The sequence below is a fragment of the Patagioenas fasciata genome, chromosome Z (genome assembly GCF_037038585.1).
Source record: "Patagioenas fasciata isolate bPatFas1 chromosome Z, bPatFas1.hap1, whole genome shotgun sequence".
In the NCBI taxonomy this organism is placed as follows: Eukaryota; Metazoa; Chordata; class Aves; order Columbiformes; family Columbidae; genus Patagioenas; species Patagioenas fasciata.
In genome coordinates this window covers 5,021,188-5,040,323 of record NC_092560.1, presented here as the reverse complement: position 1 = coordinate 5,040,323, position 19,136 = coordinate 5,021,188, and the positions used below count along the sequence as shown (strand labels likewise).

The window sequence follows — 19,136 nt, the reverse complement described above, 5'->3', positions numbered from 1 at the left end:
AGACTGGTATATACTATTTATTTTCCATAATATTTCTTTCCTTCTTCCTTGAAACTTTACATCTGCCAGCACCCAAGGGAATCCATAAAAATAAGCAGTTCCAATTGACTCCTTCCATCCTGAATTATCACTTCTCTCTCCTCCAGATTCCAATTTACATTTCAAGAGTCTTGGTGGCTGGTACAGGATTAAGCACTTTTTTTAATTTAAATGTTGTGTATTCTGTTCCAAACAGTGCTATTTCTAGGACAGATTCATGCATCAAAAATTCACAACAACAAGAATATAAAATTGCCTTGGAATGACTATTTCTAGGACACATTCAAGCGTTAAATTTGTTCATTACAATAAGAAAATTAAACTGCCTTGGAATCTAGGATTTAACTATTTTTAAAACTGTCCTGTTGAGGTGATGTGCAGTAATTCACTTTTGTCTATTATAAAGTTAACTGCATTAATTAAATAATTTTCAGTTCCCTAATTGGCTATATTTCACTGTTGACAATGTCAAAACAGTGTGGTTTTTTGTTTGTTTGGTTTGGTTTGGTTTGGTTTTGGTTTTGGTTTTGTTTTTTTCTTAAAGGAATACTTTTAAAGTATAAATCTCCTCATCTGTGGATTTCTGGACTTCTCTAAGTCACATACACGCATGTCTACTGAATAAGTACGCTACTATCCAAAGATCTTTAAAGTCAATGGAAATCTTTCCACTGACTTCAGTGAGCTTCAGATCACCTCAAACTTACCTAGTTTGCCTTGGAAGATTCCTGAGAATTCTAGGGAAAAATACAGCAAAATGATTAGAGAGTTCCTGGACATATTTTTTTTGACCTACTAGTAAAAATTGCCTCTGTTCAGAGTCATCTGCAAATTATGATATTCACAAAGCAACTTCAATATAGAAATTTTTCAGAACTACAGAAAATGTAAGAACACTCATGAAACTGCACAGTGGATCAAAAAGGTTAGAAAACTAAAAGCTATGTGCAGACTGTCTGTTGCAGATTAAGGTCGGTCTGAGGAACTACAAAAAAACAGAGTCCAAAGAAGGCAGAGAGCAATGTAGTATAATAAGTTTTTACTGCTTCAAGTAGTTTAAGGAAATACTGACCAGAAGAATCAAAAATACTGGAACTGCTTCAAAAATTTTAATATGTTTCAGTAGAAGGGAAACCAATTCTGTTAGATCTTACTGTTGCAACTAGAACTATGAATAAAATAATGAAAATTATACATAAGACCACTAAAGATGGAGATTCAAAGTCCATATTTCATTTCTACTTGATGATGAAGATTCTTTTCCTGTGATCCCTACGAATTTAAACTAGGGTTTTACTTAAAAAAAAAAAAAACACAACGTAATGGTAATCATACCACAAGATGCAGGGCATAAATGGTAATGTAAATCTGATTGTGAAAGTTGTAAATGGAACTAGAACTTGTAATTTCCCTGGTAATAAAAGACATGTCCTGGCTTCAGTGTCCTTCCTCTCCTGGACCAAATTTTCTAAGAAATATTAGCAGTCCTTCAACTGCAATTTTTTGGGTGTTGTTTTTTTTAATTTTAGTCATTTGCAAAATTAGAGGCCTTTTAGTAAATAAAGGAATATTTATGCTAATTACACAGCACTACAGCAACTCCACCAATTCCGAATATCTTAACCTACCCCATATGGGAACCATGACCAGCAAAACCCCATCTCCACGCACATCAACACAAGATGCACAAGGGCATCCTGAGCCCTGAGAGCATACTCAGAAGACTATGTTCCCACTAAAATCTGCATTTCTGTGGTCTTGCTGCTACACAGTTAGTTTCAACCTACCATGTTGTATACATGGAACTAAACTTACAAATATGAATGCAAATGTTTGGCAGCTATTCTTGTTCTGGAAGAAGAAAAACAATCAGGCAATGGCAGCATTTTAGCCAACTGTGCTATTACTCGACAAAATGTATACATACTATTAAAAATCGGATTGTTTTTAGTTTAAAAATTAGACAGTTTTAAAAGTATGACAGCTAAACAAATGTTTTTCTAAAAGGTATAGGAGGCAGAAGTTAAAGTTTGAAGAACAAATCAGGAATCAGTTACCTTAAATGACTGCAGAAGTGAGTTTGTATAGTGCTACTAGACCTGGAAATTCAGAATCTTCAAAAGATGAAGTCTCTTTGGGTGTTCTTTGCTTTTTTAGTTCTTGCAGCACTCTGCTTTCAACTACTTAAACTTCAAACTCCCTTTCTCACTTTGTCACTCACAGTCGGCCCAGGCTCCTCAGTGATGTTTCTAATCCTGCTCTAAGAAAAATAGCTTCACAGATAGATTCAGTGTTTAAAAATACTGTCTAGCTAGTGCTCCTTTTAACAGCAGCATGGAGAAACACAAATCAGGTTCTTCCAGAACTACAGGTGTGCAGCACTGTGCCTCTATCTCCTCCACCTCTGCTTCACCCATCTCAGCTCTTCCTACTTTCCTCACATAGTGAGGTGTAATTAAGACAAATCTACATGTTCTTGTGCCATAATCTTTCAGCTTCAGATATTGGAATGATCTGGATTGCCCAGTATGAAACAAAACAGCTCCGAGGGGCTGTAATTTGCCTCTTGGATTGCCCAAGTGTCTTGCAATTCCCTAGGTCCATGGCAGAGTTACACCAAGTGTAAGCCATTGACCACTTAGGAGATTTTAAGATACAGGTGTTGAACTTGCTTCCAATTACAGCATTTTAATCTCCTCAAAATATAAAGAATTTTACACAGCAGTATACCACAGAATCCACTCAGGGCCTCAGGTGAAGACTGATGTCCAGCCCAGCAACAATTCCAAGTAGCCTGCCATTAGTTGGCCAAAAAACCCCAAAACCTTGTAATGAGATTATACATGTCATGGTGCGACTGGTTTCTAAAACACAACTCAGTGCAAGCCCTGTAACACATAGCTGCCACGAGTTTCTCATTTCAGTGTGTCAACACATTATACAAAAATACAAGTTAATCAACTGTAACTCCCCTTTCCTCAAAAAATAATAATAATTTTTAAAAAAATGCTTAAAGTTGTGCTAAATGTTAAGTTATCCCCTTTATACAAAAACTGAGTCAGAAAACTGATGACAGCAACACAGAACCACAGTTAGAAATACAACCCTGACTCTTGCAGGAAATAACATTACTGCAGATATTTCTTAATTCTGATGGTATACAGGCCTAGCTAAAGAAAATGGCTTTGTTGCTTGTCAACCTCTCACTTGCACTACCAGAAGTATCCCTGTAGAGTTAGGATGAGCTTTGGAAGCAGACTAGTAGCTCAGCTCCAGTTATACCTAAACAATAAACAAACTAAAGAACAAGACTGTGCTGTCTTTGAAGGGTGAAACATGATTTTTGGCAAAAGGAAGAAGGGATAATTATTTTCTTTCCATCAGCAAGTCTCTGTTCCCTGCTGCCAGGAACATTGCTAAAACTGAAACTATAATGTAAATATAAATCCTGTCGTAGAGAATTTTAAGCAGCATCTGAGCAGAATAAATTACTGTCAAAAATACCCGAATTGCTGTTTCCACCTGTGTGTAGGTGTTCTCAAAAGAAGAAAAATATGAAGTTTGACCAGAAAAACTGATCAGGTACCCAGTGGAAGCGGTTCTAAAGCCCACAATGAAAGCAACAGTGGCCCCAATAGAGGTCTACAGGGCAGCACACGGCATTGCTGGGCTGTCTGCTCGGATGTGTGGAAAAGATGCAAAGAGCAAAGGTAGAAAAGGGACCTCAGCTGTCATCTGGGACTAAGAGAGTCGATTCATCTAAACAGGAACCTTGGAAATCCCTGCTTAACCTTTGGTTAACACAGGAAAAGCATTGAAGTTAACTTCTACCTGAATATTCCCAGCAGTTATGTTCCTATTAATTTCCAGCGCTCTTCTCCTGATAGCGCTGGGCTTTGCTTGCATCTGATTCTTATTGGGATTCAAAAATAGTATCATCTCCTGCATGAAATTCCCAAGGAGTTCAATACAATAGTGTTCTGAGACTGAATTTAACACTTACACCAAACCTTAAGGATTCAAAAATCAGTACCAGCCACCTCCTTCCTTTTGCGCACAGCCAGAGGAGAGGTAACCCTGTTGTCGGTTCAGCCGCTGGAGAATTCACCTGGCAGCAATCACACAATGAAAATAACACCTGAAAAACAGTTGTATTTCGCAAACTTTAAGGCTTTTGTGTATTTTATTTTCCTAGCCCAACAAATGTTTCCTGGAGGCTAGGACCACACAGACTATAGACTATAGAATAGACTCAGTCACTAAGTCACTCCTTTCCATCCTTTGCCCTTAGCCATGCAGCTGTATCACAGCTAGCAAGAAACAGGGGGATGCTTTGTCAGAAGGAACCATATGAAAAGCAGGTAGCACTTCTCTGTTAGATTTAAGACGTGTGCCACTCAGCTCCAAAATGAGGATGTCTGTGTTTCCAGGAGAGCAGCCACAGCGCTAAGGTGGATGAAGACGTCCTCCTGAAGCCACACATAAGTAAAAAGACATCTAACACACATGGGAGAAATCAGCCCTCCCAACTAACCAACAATAACAATTCTTATCATGTGCTCATTGTGGACACCAGTTGGCTTTGTCCCATTGTGAGATGTGCAAGAACTGTTATAAAGACCCCTGGCATCTTAGGTACCTAACACTGGTTTTATATTTTATGTATAAAACACTGGGTTTATATATTACTTTGTGGATTTTTTTGAGCAACTGGTCTAGTGAAAGATGCCCCTGCACACAGCAGTGTGGTTGGACTAGATGATCTTTAAAGGTCACTTCAAATCTGAACCATTCTACATCACTACGCTAATTTTTGGTGAAGTGGCCTTAAAACCAGACACGGCAGTTTTGTGCTGTTCTGTGTGACCTGGTTCTTTTCCCTGTCATTAAAGATAAGACAAACTGCACTAATCAGAAATTTAGGGTTTCTTGCAAAACGCAGTGCTCACCAACAAAAACAGGGCAATAAAAGTTAATATTATAAGTTATTTGTATTCCTGTGGTGATTAGTCAAAAGCCACAGATTTCTTAATTTGCATCAGCAGAGCGGATTTGAAATGTAAGCAAGCAATGTTACAGAAGTTCAGGAGGAACTGGAAGCTTTTTAGATTTGTAAGGTTCCATTCTCAGTCTAGTCCTTTCAGAAACAGTACCAGAATGCTGTCTTCAAAGATATACATGATAAAAAAGGTTAATTAAAACTCACATTAATTGGATATGCACACTTGGCAGACCCTTACAGAATTTCAGATCTGCTAATGAATGCACCAAGAAATACACATTATAAATTACTATGGTTTTGTTTATGCTTATTATGTTGGAGGAAAAAAAGAAAAAATTCACATGCACTATGTCAAATTTGTATATACAAATTCAGAATTAGCTATACTAGAATATCAAGATTAAATTCATTTCAATAAAAGCAATAAAATTGACATTGTTGTCTATTTTTCTTTTTAACTGTGATTGTCAGCAATGTAAGAACTTGCACAGATTTCCTGGTTTGCTCTTTATTAAAGAACACTTGATACTAATTCGATAAATATAGAAGTACTGACCACAGCTTTCAGCAAACTAACTTTATTTAGCATTAGAGAAATACAAAAAGCATGCAACCACTGCATGACAGGCTTTATGTACAGTTTCCTTCCTTTTACCTTTACTACCTGAAAGTGAAACAAATAAAGAGTAAAAGTGTTAACAAACTAAAATCTGTAAAGTCAGAATTCTTGACAAATGAATTTCAGTTATTTCATCTGCATTTGCTTTTCTCTCTATTTGCCACATTCTTATATATAGATAACTGGATCATTCTAGAAAATACACATTTGTATTTATTGTTTTGCTTATGGTCACTAGTATGGATTTTTATCTCTTTTTTAGTAGGATCAATTACACGAAATGATCACAGAACTGGAGAAGCTTATCTCAAAAGAAAATTCCATCAGAGGAGACAAGATTTGGCCTTCCCAGGATATACCACGAATGCTGCTCATAAACAGAGCAGTGATTATCTGCATTACTCAAAAGATTTCTACACAGATCTTTTCTGTTCGTGATTGTGTGTTTTCGTGATTCAGTTGCCAAAAAAAATGAGACTTTTTGGAGAAATGAAGTGTCATGGTTTTGGTTTTGTGGCTTTTGTTTATTTGCTGGTTGGTTTCGGATTTTGTCATCTTGTTTCAGTGTTCCTAGAAGGAAAGGTTACACTACTAAGGATATAGCAGATCCGTGATCAGTTTCCTCATATAATGGATAACATTCAGTGATAGGTCACATAGACACTCTATATCTTATGCTCCAGGCACAGAACTACTGCACATTCTTATAAAAGTGTTATTAAAACTAAAACGATAAAGGCATTTCAGATTCTTCCATAATTGGTAGCAGTGACCACACTGGCACAATAGATCAGGCACCCTCCGGTCACACATAGACTTCTGTTTACAGCGATTTAGTTTGGAATATTTTCATATAACAGGCTGCAGATACTGTCCTAACCCTTCCCTCTGCTACGTGACGTTCATCACAAAGTCACGACATGAGGCAACAAGGCGCTCAGTGCCTTCATAACAAGAATGATAGTGGCTTCATCTTCTTTCGAACTTTGTTCCAGCTGTTAAGCTCATGCTTGTACAGGATTACTTATCAGTCCAGCTAATTTCTGAGTTATTTCCATTCTTCTATGTTTATTTCTGAAATAACAAATTATACATAATATACCTTTGCTCTGTAGAGTTTACTCAGAGTGGAAAAACAGTCATGAGAAAAAATGCTTAATTGTTTAACAGCATTCAAATAACAAATTTACTCAGGCTCATTAGAAGCTGGACTGTGGTATAGCTGGTGCTTTGAGAGGTTTTAGCCTCCTTCGATTTTTTTATTCCATACAAATTGAAAGACAGGACAGGCACATTTTAGTTCATACTTTCAATTACTTTGCAACATATAATATGCTAAAGCTCAGCAGCCAGCTTAGAAGAAAAGGAAATAGGGATTCTGTGAAGTTAACTTGCTAGGAAGCACAGGGCATAGTCCCGAAGTTGCTCATCACCCTTGGCTGCCCCCGACTCCCCAGGAAGGTGGAAAAGGTGACTATGGGAGACAACCTGCACTTTGCAGTACTGGGTCCATGAGACACATATCTGCTCAACGCCCAGTGAAGTTACAGGCTAAATATTTTTATCCCCAGCTGGAAAACCGCATATGTTCTCTCCATAGAGAACGCTACCAATAGTCACAGATGTAAATGCATGCATTTTTATATGATTGAACCTGTCATCCATACAGACATTCATTATGAAGGATCAAACCCAGAAACATCCACACTAAAAGATCAGCTTTATTTCATATCAACTGAAACATCCATTTTCAAGATGGAATAATTGGATTGCTCAGTTGCTGGAAGCAGGTGCCGTGGGAACTAGTTGTGGAACAATTTTCATCCTGTTTTACAGATGAACATACGTCTAAAGAAAATTAGACACTAACCACAAAAGTGGTTTTACTCAAGCTACAAAACCACCTGAAAGAAACTTTCCAGCTGTTTCAACGTGAACCAGGCACAAACTCACAATCAAAAAGGAAAGGCCCTTCGCTTGTCGATAATACTAATGTATACACACCTGGACTTTAATGAAGCTAAAATGAATGTTGGTGAATGCAAAAGTAGCAACTGATTTGGTGGAACTATCCTGCTATTTTCTGTTCTATGTACGTGATGTGTAATTATTTAGTTGTATTTCTTAGTGATCTACAGATGCATAACCATTAATTACACATTCTTCTCAAATTGAAAGTTGTAATTATGTATCTCACATTTTTCATTTATTCTATGTCACTACCCACTTTTCCACAAACATTATTCTCTCCAATCATGTATAAGCAATATGTATACCGTAATGAAATTGTACATTTCTTAGTGGTAACTATTTTATTTACTAAGACAAATACAAGCACGATTGCTGCCCATATGTATTTAAATAAAGCTAATATAAATAGACACTAGACTGTCTATAATTTTTAAAATATAGATGGTTTAAAAATTTATAAGTTTTGTGATCCTAAGTCACTTTTCCACAATTATCTCATCTATAATTCAAATAGAGACTGTTGTAAATTTGTATAGAACAATATTGTTGGGTTACATTTTTTTAAACTGTGAATCAAAGGCAATCACTACAGATGATGACGAATAAATTTGCAGTAAATTAAATGGGGGTCTAAGTTTTATCCAGGAAGCTGCCTTGAGGCCAAGTTTGAGTGAGTCACCTTGGCCTCTTTAAAGAATTACTCACTTGACAGAAAATAGAAAGTGGGGATGAAAGAGTGAAGGAAAATCAGCTTACAAAGTGAATTATAAAGGAAGCCCCATGATCTTTAGTATTTTGACTATTACCATTTCTGCCGGAAAGTCATAAAATAGAAGACGAGGAGTTCATCTTTTAGAAATCATTACCAAATTCATTAGTTCATTAGGCACAGGATAGATTTCTTACATGGAAACACTGAAATGCTCCATTCTGCGCATGAGTCAGTTGTGCTAGAACTCCAGATTCTCTAACAGATGTTAAGCTGGCAATGAGCAGGAAATGGCTTTTTCCTCTCACGACCAATAGCTGAGATGAAGTTTCCTGAACTGAGAAAAATAAGTGCATTTTAAGTGCGAATTAATCACAGTGTTCCACTGACATCAAAACAATACTGTTCAATTTTATGTATTTTTGCGAGGGTTACAGTTTCACTTCTCATTAAATTTCTAAGTATCATGCACTTAAATTCTGTTTCAGATAACACAATCAAAACCTTCACCGCGACAAGGCAAGTGTATGATAGTATGAAAATAACTGTTTTCAAAAACATTTGCTGAGAAGTTAACTGAAACAAGCACCTTCTCATGACAGGTTTCTATTTTGCTAAATCACCCATTTTTAAAATCAAAAATGTCTCACAATATTGAGATGCCTTGTCTTTTATGAAACCTATCTTTTGACTTTGTACTAATGATCTCTAAAGCAAACCAACAAACAAAGAAAAACCTCTTTTCTAAATGGTCATGTTTCTCACATTTTAAGAATTATATCTGAAATTACTACACATACCGAAGCTCCCTGTATTGTAGTTTCTATTTGCAAAGGGTTCTGGGACATTGCTGCCTTATGGAACACTCTATGTGAATTACTAGAAGAGCAGACTGACATTGTACTTTTTGATGTTTTACACATCTGCAAGATAAAGACAGGACAGTCTAGAGATATACCACACTGGTCAGTATAATAGATTATAAATCCACCTCACAGGTCTTTCTCTTGTGATCCATTCATTATTTCCTTTGTCCCTTCCAGTCCACTCTCTTCCTTAATTTGCTTTGCAAAAAATTAAATATGTCTAGGCAGAGTAGAATGCCCCACGGGGCACCTAAAAATTCTACCATGTTGCCCATGATTACTAGGGAATAAAAACCCTAAATCCCTCTTCTCTTCCCATCACAGTGACAAAAGTTTGTCTTACATGTTTTTCTTTGTTGATATCCGTTGTTTTCCACACTCAGAATACCATCTCTGCCAACGCAACCAAAATCTTCTCACCGATACATCAGGTGTGCTTTGGTCAAACTTCTTGGCCATGTTACAAAAGAGAAGGGACAAGTAACTTTTCAAGATGTTAAAAATACCAGCATTTCCCAATATCATCTTCATTTAATTTCCACATACATGTACTCACCATTCCCTCAAAACATTGAACCAAAAAGTCCTGATGTGAAAGCCGGAACCACTGGCCACGCTTCAAACATATGAAATTTACCCTTCGCAGAGGCAAACTGCAGAGTTTATTTGGGCACTTAAAACTGAATAAATGATTTGCAGAACTAATGGAGACATACGTACATTTTGCACATAACTGCAGGTCTTTGTTCACTATACCACCTCTCAATTTCATCTAACAGGTCAAGTCAATCTTTGCCTAAGAATTATCTGACAAAGAAGAAGAAATACCAGGAGCAGGCTTCAAATGTTTCTGTTCGGAAACTTCAGTTTGGGTAACTTGAATGAAAAACGTTATCTTTCCTATAAATATGGAAGGAAAGGGAAAAGAAGCTTTGCAACAGAGAAGAAAAGAGTTGAGGAAGCTTCAGACCCCCAACAGCACGCACTTTGTGGAGCAATATGATATGGCCATGACTCTGCAGAAACATTTAACTTCTTTTACTTGAAAGTACAATAAATGTTACTAATGCATGGAGTCGTGTTTGTAGATTAGAAGTTTCTGTGTGTCTCACAGAATGACTAAGTCAAGGCAAGCAGCGCTGGGACAGCTCGTGGCACTTGTGCCCATGTTTGGCTGACCTGAGTGCTCCGGATTCCACCCCAGAACAGCTATTTTTCAGGGTGATTCATACATAAGTTTTTTTAATGAGGATGCCTTTGTCAGAGCTGTGGGGTAGGATTAGATTAGATGAGTAAAAATCACTCATAAACTCACTCTTGTTCACCTCTCTTGCCCTCACTCTTGAGAAATCAAACTTGACTAAAGACTCATTTTTATTCTCTTTGGAGTTAAAAAAATGACTATAATAACAGATCAATGTGTTTTAAAAATATAAAGAATAATGACTCTAGAGAACTCAACGACAATCTTATGTGGCTTATTTCCCCCCTGAAGGCACATTTCATTAAATTCCTAAAAAGCTGGTTAATATAAGATTAGATCTATATGTAATCTATCAGCAACTGGCTCTATTACAATAAAGACAATACAATTTACACAATAATAATCAAATATTTGTAAGATGTATTGATGCCTATTTCTTGTACCAATCTGCTGAGTTTATTTTTCATTTGACAGTACTATATTCTACCACTAACAATCACTGAAAACCAAAATGAAGCCCTTCCCTCACCACAGTTATTCCCTAATGTTGAAATTAATTCATTCTTACACATTAGGGAAGTTGATCCAAGTCCAGAAATCTGTGGGAGTTTTTAATAACTATGCTCCTAATCTCCTTCAACACTTCTGAACATGCTAATTCCCTATGCTGCAAACAGTTAAACCGCCTTTAGTTGAATTATCCCAAATAAAGCAAAATGTGTGATAGTCTTTACAGGATGAGGTCCTAAACCACCCAAAGAGTATTCTAATTTTCTGCAGTTCTGCTAGGTTTTCTATCCCTCCAATTACAGCCAGACTTGAAGGTTTGAAGGATGTGGCAACATGAGCTAGAACACATGAAAAATATTATTCAAGAACTCAAGTCTTCACTCAAATGCAAATACTGTCATATTATAGACATATTACACGAAAGAACTGATCAGGCTTTTATCAACAAGCTACTAAGTCTTCTGGTTGGAAAAGGATAAAAAGCAACAAAATGTTTTGCTTATAACTGAGATACACACAGAGCAAGTAATTTCAGTGACTTTCTGTCCAGTAGGAAAGGGGCACATCTTATAAATTTAAGCAGCAGACTCTAGAGAACCACTGAAGACCCAACTGCCACTCTCCATGTGGCTATAAATGAGGAAACGTGATCTTCCACTACCAAACATCTCTGCTGACGTTATGGCTTGGAAAACAGACCATGTCCAGCCAGCAGTTTCTCTGCAGGTCTTCTGATATGAAGACTGAGAAGAGCATGAGGAAAATACTCTTCACTTTAATTCTTCTACGCAGAATGGGAAGAAGTATACTGTTTTTTATAAAGCGATAATGTAAATATTCCCTTCACCACTGTAAAGAAGGAAAAGTTACAGGAAACATAAAATATTTTCCTTACATGGAACAGCTAACAGATGGGAGCTCTCTTTGTCCTCGCTGCTCTAGACAAAAACATACCCAACTGTGATTAAGCACATAGAGCAGTAGGATGCCAGTACCTAATTCCAAAGCACAAGATAAATAAAAAGTTCAGACAGAAATCAAATGATCCTTTGAACCCAAAGAGTGTTTCACAGCATGTTCTAGTGCCCCTATATAGAAGTCTTCTGCTAAAATTTTCTGCCATTTTCATGCTTAGGAAATTTCCACAGAAAAGTTGGAGCAAGTAGAAAATCTAGAACTAGCACTTTTCACAACTGCTTTCGCTATTGAGGCGGACTGGCTAGCATTGTCAATTTTTTCCAGTTATATTCCTACCTATACACCTATACATTTTCAGAGTATTAGAGACAAGCATGGTTAATACTGTTAAATACTTCCTAGCTAAATCAGTATTTTAAAGTGAAGATGCAAGTTATTAGTATAATATACCCTGGTGTTTCGTACTCTTAAATAACAACTACAACAGAGCCCTGAGGAGGACTATCGCAGGCTGGAGAGTTGAGCAGGGACCAATTTAATGAAATATAACAAGGGCAAGTGTAGAGCCTTGCATTTGGGCAGGAACAACCCCAGGTTCCAGTATAAGTTGGGGAATGACCTATTAGAGAGCAGTGTAGGGGAAAGGGACCTGGGGGTCCTGGGGACAGCAGGGTGAGCATGAGCCAGCACTGGGCCCTTGTGGCCAGGAAGGCCAATGGTACCTGGGGTGGGTTAGAAGGGGGTGGTCAGTAGGTCAGAGAGGTTCTCCTGCCCCTCTGCTCTGCCCTGGGGAGACCACACCTGGAATATTGTGTCCAGTTGTGGCCCCTCAGTTCCAGAAGGACAGGGAGGGCGTCCAGCACAGCCACGAAGATGCTGAAGGGAGTGGAGCATCTCCCGTGTGAGGAAAGGCTGAGGGAGCTGGGGCTCTGGAGTTTGGAGAAGAGGAGACTGAGGGGTGACCTCATTAATGTTTACAAATATATAAAGGGTGAGTGTCAGGAGGATGCAGCCAGGCTCTTCTCGGGGACAACCCGTGGCAGGACAAGGGGTAAAGGGTTCAAACTGGAACACAAAAGGTTCCACTTAAATCTGAGAAGAAACTTCTTCATGGTGAGGGTGTCAGAGCCTGGCCCAGGCTGCCCAGGGAGGTTGTGGAGTCTCCTTCTCTGCAGACATTCAAACCCCCCTGGACACCTTCCTGTGGAACCTCAGCTGGGTGTTCCTGCTCCATGGGGGGATTGCACTGGATGAGCTTTCCAGGTCGCTTCCATTCCCTGACATTCTGGGACTCTGTGACATAGAGAGTATGCTGCAGTCACTCCTGTAGCTGTTGCTGTAAAAGGTGTAGCCATGCAGATGTTGGCTGGATGTTGCAGATGTTGGACTGGACACCTCCGCAAGCAACAGAGAATTCTTCATGGACTGTCACATCCACCTAAGAAGGTGAGTGAGCACGGATCGGTTAATTTACACTGAGCTCTCTCATCACACAGTCATGTTTGCAGCAATGCCTGAGGTAATTATAGTGGAATTACAGCTACCCAGGCTCCAGTCATAATTGCAGCATAATCATTTTAAGGCACGTAGGGAAAAAAAAAAAAATGTCACTGTGTCCTTGTAATTGTAATATGGGCAGAATTTATTTACTGCGCATCTACTCAGGTGTCTCTGGAAAATGTAATGCATTGTGACATAAAGGGGAATAATAACTTGCAAAGTATAAATATGAAACTCAAAAATAAATAAATAAATAAGTAAATTTTAAAAAATAAGATGAAACCTTTTTCCAACAAAATTCCATTTTAACAAAAAGGTGTCAGGAAGGACAAAATATGCATCCAAACTTAGAAGAATCAATAAAGGTGAGACAAAGAGATAGAACCATCAGAAGTCATGATTGCCATTTTTCAGGTCTGCGTGAGGAAGTTTACCAGCTTCAGATACCAAGTAGTCCAAAGGTTTTCTAAGTAAACAATGAATTACAGAAGTTTGACACTGTGTTTCGCCCATCATTAACATTTTTAAATTGCAGTAAGTTCACCTCGTGTTTGTCTGATGGTAACTTTTCTTGTGAAGAAAGATAATACGGGGAGGAAGCGGATGGCTTACGTATGTTCTTCTTCACCTCTGAACAGCTGGTTCTCACAAGTGATTTCTAAAATTCCCCTGCAAAACTTTTGCTTTTAAAAGCCAAATGAGTACACAGATAGAAAATGGACAAAATATAACCTTGTAGCTAGTATGGATTAACATAAAGAGCAGTCTTGTGAGACTTTCAGAGATATACAAGAGCTACATTCCTAAGAAATTTATAGTTCATACAGTAACATACATTTTTCCAGATTTTTTTTTCTAAATTCTTTTTATTGTGCAAAGACTTTTTAAGTGTTTAGTGACTTACATAGTTCTTCTAGAGGTGACTAGACGTATCAACTAAGAGGTTCTTGCCCCATTTGAGACAAAAATCCCAAACCACACCAAAACAAACCAACTCTTCAAAGCCTGACACATTATCATGATCTTATTTGCACTGTAGAAACAGAAAATTGTATGCAGATCATACTTGAATGTTAAAAAATCCCCTCAGTTCTAAACATTTTGCATTATAAACCTTGGGGCTATAGTTAATGACTTTGATTTGATCAGGATTACCAGATAGTCAACATTTAAAGGGTTTCATTAAGCACTAAATCAAAACATAGGACAAATGTGAACTCTGAATATTGTATTATTGTAGTGTTTCTACTGGTGTTCAAGATACTAGATGCAGGTGTCTGTTTTATCTCTAAATGATAGATTTAGAGGACACCATATGATTTCATGTAATGCTTTCCAGCTTTAACACCTACTTATTTCTAATTATTACAGGGTTTTCTTGAACTGCTAATGACTCAGTGAGATATTGACTGACAGCTTGTCTGTGAGATTTACCTCAAAGTAAGAACCTTTGTTGCAATTGCTTCATTCATTTGTTTGCAAGCACAACCCAGTAGGTATTCAGCTTTTACTTCAAAACAAGTCATTTCCTCCATTTAGCTGCAGAGGAGGAGCCTTCCCCTGAAATATCCTCTTAGTATTGTGACTGTGTATTTCAATTTTTGTGCTGTGTTATGACAACAAATTTTGACCTCATGTTCAACCTGTTGTTGACCAGAACTCCCAAGTCCTTCTCTGCAGTGCTGTTTTCCAGCAGGTCATTCCCTAACATGTACTGGTATCTGGGATTGTTCCTCCCCAGGTGCAGAACCCTACACTTGCCTCTGTTGAACTTCATCATGTTCTTCTCTGCCCAGCCCTCCAGCCTGTCCAGGTCTCACTGAATGGCAGCACAGCCTTCTGGTGTGTCAACCCTTCCAGTTTGGCATCATCAGCAAACTTGCTGAGGGTGCACTCAGTCTCTTCATCCAGGAAGATCCACCTTCATTCCCTTCTCAGGTTAGAGTAAAATATCTAATGGAGAATTTCCCTTATTATAAATAAGTTTAGTGATTTCTTTCTCACCATCCACAGTTCACACCTTTTTAGGCATCAACTGCTACTGAAGCAGCTGGCTGTGCAGCTGAAAAGGCTGCAGCTGGATTAATCAACCACTGTGATAATAAGTGATTCTGCTGCAAGAACACTTTATCTAAAACACCTTTTCCTTCAGCTGCACCAAAAAGTAAGGGTAGGACTGAGAGTGCAAATGAGCATGTAAGTAGTAATATTGAAATGCCGCATTGAGAAGAATGTCTAATGGGAAACTTGATTCCCTGCAACAGCCTTCAGGATTTACCAACCAACACAGAGTTTTACCAATGATCTAAAAGCTTCTTTCTCTCTTCAGAAGTACATATTCAAAACTGTCTGAAAAATCTGTGTGTCCTATTTAATGCATTAAGTCATTATCCTGCTTGGTGTTCAACAGATTGGCTACAGATACTAGTATGAGTGAGGGTTATATATATATATTAGACAGTCCTTTAAAAGATCCTGTATGCTTTGCAGAAAAAAGAGGGTCTGCAAACTGTCCTGAAACATTTGACAATCATATTGTTTCTGCACGAGACCTAGCACAACACATAATAAATTGCACAAACTGGAAGGGACCTTTTTCTACTCCAACAACTAGTTGGATATCATAAAATATATAGATATGTGCATAATGTTGTGGGATAAAACAGAAAAATCAATGAAAAAAGGAATCATACTGTTGAAAACAGCACACTATGACAGGTAAATGTCAACATTAAAGGTGCTAATGCTTTGCACCATCTTAATGCTCTATCTGACTAAGTATTTCATGGAATATTTGGTTTGTAAGAAATAAAAAATTTCAAGATGACAGTTCTGGGAGATTTCCGACAAGATAGTTGTGAACTAGACAGGTTAATGCAGCTGAACAAGAACTGTGTGCTCTGCTTTGTGCGAAAACCATGACAGCAAAGAAAACCTCTACAGAGGTTGGATAAAAGCGTTTGGAGACTTTCAGAATGGACTGAGCAGTCCTCAAGACGTTCCCAAGCAAACAGGACTCACCAGGGGGACCTGTGGTCCCGTCACAGGAGACATGTATCAGATACAGGCTTTGCCTGCTAGTCTGAGTGTCCTGCTGTGTATGACCGCTCCAGATCTGTCCGAAGCCTGCTAGATTGTGGGGATGTGTTCATTTATTTACAGATACTATGCAGTGTTTTTTTGTTTTTTCCCATAAACTCTGTATACCTCTATCAATTCCAAGCGAAATGCTGGATGCCAAGTCACCACAGGGTATGTGTCAGCATTTGTTAAACACGCTCTGTACTCTCCTATTAATTTTACATTGCTGTGGTTTCACTGTTGGGGAAATGCAAATGGCAGCACATGGCATTGCCCTGTGGGGAAACAAGGGAAACGCTGCATATTTTAGTAATGCAGGGTTCATTTTTCCTGCCTTCGTAGACTTCTTTGCATTTTTTTTTTGCTGTATGGACAATTTCAGTGCTATAATTTCACAATTTCACCTGCCCAAGACATTCCTTCTCTATAGGCAGGATTTTTTGCATATGACTTATAAATATCCAAATAAAAAAAAAAAAAAAAAGGCAGGCTTTCATGGAAGGAGAATACTTCTGACAACAATAAAATCCCTTAACGTTTAAAATACAACAACAAAATCCTGCTTCCCCACGTATCAGTCCATGGAGTTTGGATGAAGGCTCATAGAGCATTACAGTTCTACATCTTGTGTACTTTCAAGCCCTATTATAGGGCTTGATAAACAGGATTAGATAGGTGTTGCTTGAACTTCCTATTTGATGTGGAAAAATAAAAGGAGCCTGGCTCCAACAGGCACCTTTTTTTTTTACTTTTCTGCAATGTGGAAAGAAGTTGCAGCCAAGGTGTTCAGTGGGAAATTGATGATCCCAGAGACTAAAAGCAATCAGGGCTGGTGAAGCATGAGGTTTGCAGGGGAGCATCAAGAAGAGAGGATGAGGCAAACCTCCTCCAACAATGGAGCACGCTTCTTGCAGTGTTAGTTTGTTATAGCCATCATACGCCTCTGCATTTTTCAGCCCATTTCCACAGTATCCACTTAGGATTCCTTCACCAGCAAAAACGCAGAGCACAGAGACTCCATCCTTCGCAGAGTCCCTTGGCCAAAGAAGGCTGCCCTAAGAGATCCCTGTGACAGTTTGAGTTCCACCTGATTGTTTGGTCTCAAGGCCAGTGGCTTGGCATCATTTATTTCGAGCAAAATAGTATGCATCTGCTGTATTTTCCATGTGCAACAGTTCACGTTTTCTTGCCTGATGTCAGCCAGTAGGGATGGAAAGTGAGGAACACATTATGTATAAAGAAGACGATCATACCAGTGCAGGTACAAGCCAAAAAACAAGTAATATAGAAAGAAACCCCAGCTAAGTCGATTCTGGGCTGACATGTGTTGTGTTCTGTGGCTCCAAGAGCATCGTGGTGTGTCCTGAGACTCTGCCACTTGACCTGGTAGGACACAGGGTCAGCGGGGTGGAGGCTCAGCAGGATGTGACCAAAGCAAAGGCACAGGTTACAGACAATAACTCCTCCTTAGATTGCTTAAAGGGTTCTTCTACTACAAGGCCAGTCTACCAGAATTGGTCTATCTTGCAACAGAGAGGCCCTAATTTCTTGCTTTCCTCTTCTGCATTTTACCTCCTCAAAAAGAACTTTTAAGTCTATCACTTCACATCAGTTTCCACTGAGGACCAAATATTTTCCTTTTTCTAACTCGCCAGCTTCCAGACATTAAACAGCAGACAGCTTCTTTCCCAGTGCCTGAGCGTTTTCAGAGGGTTTCATCAGTTTTATGGGTTTTTTTAGTAATGCTCAGCTTTTCTTCTTCTAAGATTTGAGCTTGTTATATACAGCAGATCTATCACTCCCAGATGTGAACAAAACTAGGTTAGGACAGACATGACATGAAGGACTGTGCTTTTCACTTCACTGTAAATAAAAAAAAAAATATACACAGCAAGAGACCAGAGAATATCAATAATCTTTTCAGAACCCAGTGTGGGTGAACAGAGAAACTTAACTAAACAGCTGCATTTCTACAGGTAGTCCTAACTTAAAAAACAAAACATATGTTCCTAGACTAGGTAGTCAAACAACATAAGGACTATGTGATTTATGATGGCTAAGATAAGCCAGTGCCATAGATGTTGCTTCTGGAATAGCTGAAGAGATAGCATATACTGTACTGACAGTTGGGTTGAATATATTTTATATATTTCCAACCCTCCAAGCAAACATAATGCCTAGTGTGGCATACATGGCTTTTGCCACAAATACATCGACGGATTTTGCCAATACATCCCTCTTGTTAAAGAACTGTGTTGAATAAAGAAAGAAGAATCCATGTTGAGATGATGTCCTCTTTTCAGAGTAGGAAGTTCACCAGTGTTCTCTAGCTATTCCTACTGGAGAATACCTCTAACTAAAACTCAGGGTATGCTCATTAATTCCATAAGCTTTGCATTAAAGAGCTGCCCATACCTCTCTCTCTGGATACCTCTCACTGGATCCAGGTGCTAGATCCCAAAGCGGTGACAGATGATGAAGACAGGTTTCTGTTTCACTGTGCTGTTATCGAGGACAAAACGGCACAGTTGCCTGTTTTGGATGCAAAACAACTCCTGATTTCTGAATTCCACTGCACATCCCTAGAGGACCTGTTTAAAGTACCTTAAGGATCCTTTGCAACTGTGTTAGTGTCCAGCTAAAGGAGTATGTTCTGCAATTTGCTTATTGTTACAATGTTCTTCTCATAGATTTGTACTATTAAAAAACAAAACAAA

At 38.4% G+C, this 19,136-nt stretch overlaps 1 long non-coding RNA gene across 2 annotated transcripts in view; it reads left to right on the top strand.

Moving 5' to 3' along the window:
- The window catches only part of LOC139826434 (uncharacterized), a 31,317-nt gene extending 23,295 nt beyond the window's left edge, over positions 1-8,022 (top strand). For both annotated transcript variants that reach the window (XR_011736487.1, XR_011736488.1), the window contains exon 4: positions 5,923-8,022. This is a non-coding gene — a long non-coding RNA (uncharacterized lncRNA). The remainder of the gene's footprint in view (positions 1-5,922) is intronic.
- Positions 8,023-19,136: the final 11,114 nt, after the last annotated feature.